Source organism: Penaeus vannamei, chromosome 26 (assembly GCF_042767895.1).
Source record: "Penaeus vannamei isolate JL-2024 chromosome 26, ASM4276789v1, whole genome shotgun sequence".
Classification (NCBI taxonomy): Eukaryota; Metazoa; Arthropoda; class Malacostraca; order Decapoda; family Penaeidae; genus Penaeus; species Penaeus vannamei.
Window position 1 is genome coordinate 26,993,980 of NC_091574.1, and position 2,500 is coordinate 26,996,479.

Genomic DNA, 2,500 nt, shown 5'->3' on the forward strand with positions numbered 1-2,500 from the left:
CTCACCACTACCACGACTACCATTGTCAACCCTGTTTTTCTCCCTCCTCCACCACCGGGGATCATGAACACACATCTTATTTTCGGGGGGTTGAGCTCGTCGCGGATTTGGGACGCAAAAAACCGCCTTGATTGAATATCCTGCCCCAGTTCCTACGGGCTTTTTTCGTGTCTTTAAGGGTGAGGGTGAGGGGGGGAAGGGGAGAGGGGGAAGGGGGGAGGGTAAGGTGGAAGGGGAGAAGGGAGGGAAGGTGGAAGGGGTGAGAGGGGGAAAGGGGAGTGGGGAAAGGGGGATGGGGTAAGGTGGAAGGGGGAAGAGGGAGGGGGAAAGGAAAGTGTAAAGTGGGGAGAGTGGGAAAGGAGGGAGGGTGTAAGTGAAGGGGGAGGGGGTAAGGTGGAAGGGGTAGGGGTGAGAGGAGAGGGGGTAAAGGGGAATGGAAGGGGAGGAGGGAAAGAAAGGGAGGGGGTAAGGAAAGGGGGTGAGGTGGAAGGGGCAGGAGGAGAGGAGAAGAGGGGGAAGAGGGAGGGGGTAAGGAAAGGGAAGTGGGGAGAGAGAGAAGGGGAGGGGTTAAGGAAAGCAGGGAGGAGGGGAGAAGGAGGGGTAAGGGAAGGGGGAGAGGGGAGAGAGAAAAGATAGAGAATTGGGGAGAGGGGTGATTGGGGAGGTGGGGCAGCTGGTAGAGGAAAGGGAGAGAGGTAGGGAGGAAAACAGAAGGGGGGTGGAATGAGGTAAGGAAAGGGGGAAATAGAGGGAGAAAAAATGAGAAATGAGAGAAAGGAGGGAAATAGGGGGAAGGCGAATCTGGGGGAGACGGGAAAGAGAGAGAGAAGGGGGAATGAAAGTTAGGAATTTGGGAAAGGGGAAGAGAAAGGTAGAGTAAGGAGAAGAGGAAGAGGAGTAAGGAGATGGAGAAGAAGAGAAACGAACAAAGCAGAAGGAGAAGAGGAAAGAGGAAAAGAAAATAGGTAAAGCGAAGGAAGGGAAAAGAAAGAGAAGAGGGAGGAGAAAGATAAGAGAGAAAAGAGGAGGAAGGGGCGAATAGGAGAAAGGGAAGAGGAGAAAGCGGGAGGAAAGAGGCAAAAAGGGACATAGAAAGAAAGGAAAATTGTGTCGAAAGGGGGAAGGGGGGAGAGGGGGAGAAAGAGAAAGGAAAGAGGGAGAGGAAAGAGGGGGAATGGGAAATGGAGAAGAGACAGTTAAAAAGGGAGAGAGAGAAGATTCGAAGTAAGGGGGGTGGGAGGACAGGGATGATAGAGAGAGAGAGAGAGAGAGAGAGAGAGAGAGAGAGAGAGAGAGAGAGAGAGAGAGAAGACTGGGAAACAGTGAAGGGAGAGGGAGGAAAAGAAGGAGAATGGGTCATGAGAAACGAGAGAGAGGAAGAGAGAAAGAAAGAAAGAAAGAGAGAGAGAGAGAGAGAGAGAGAGAGAGAGAGAGAGAGAGAGAGAGAGAGAGAGAGAGAGAGAGAGAGAGAGAGAGAGAGAGAGAGAAGGAGAGAGAGAGGGAGAGAGAGAGAGAAGGAGAGAGAGAGAGAGAGAGAAAGAGAGAGAGAGAGAGAGAGAGAGAGAGAGAGAGAGAGAGAGAGAGAGAGAGAGAGAGAGAGAGAGAGAGAAAGAGAAAGAGAAAAAGAAAGAGAGAGAAAGAGAAAGAGAAAAAGAAAGAAAGAGAGAGAGAGAGAGAGAGAGAGAGAGAGAGAGAGAGAGAGAGAGAGAGAGAGAGAGAGAGAGAGAGGCAGAGACAGAGACAGACAGAGATAAAGAGATAGATAGATAGATAGAGATAGACAGAGAGAGAGGGGTAGAGAGAGAGAAAGAGAGAATGAAGATGAGATGAGCAGGGAGATGAAGAGGACATAGAGATGAGGACAGGGAGAGGAAAAAGAAGGAAGAGTAGGAGAGTGAGAGACACAAAAAGAGACAGACAAACGGACAAACAGATATAGGTAGATAGAGAGAGGGGGGAGGGAGAGAGAAAGGAAAGAGGACGGGACGCAGGGAGAGGAAGAGGATAGAGAGAGGGAGCGAGGGGAGAGGAATGACTGAGGGATGGAACAGGGGAGAGAACAGGTCGGGGACGAGAGATAGTTAGTAGGGAAGAGGAAGAGGAATGAACAAGGGAGACAGAGATAGATAGATAGAGAGAGAGAGAGAGAGAGAGAGAGAGAGAGAGAGAGAGAGAGAGAGAGAGAAGAGAGAGAGAGAGAGAGAGAGAGAGAGAGAGAGAGAGAGAGAGAGAGAGAGAGAGTAGAGGTCGAAGAGAGAGATAGAGAGAAAGAGAGAGAGAGAGAGAGAGAGAGAGAGAGAGAGAGAGAGAGAGAAGAGAGAAAGAGAAAGAGAAAGGAAGAGAAAAGAAAGAGAGAGAGAGAGAGAGAGGAGAGAGAGAGAGAGAGAGAGAGAGGGAGAGACAGAGAGAAAGAGAGAAAGAGAGAGAGAGAGAGAGGGAGAGAGAGAGAGAGCGAGAGAGCGAGAGAGTCAGAGAGAGAGACAGGAGAGAGAGAGAGAGA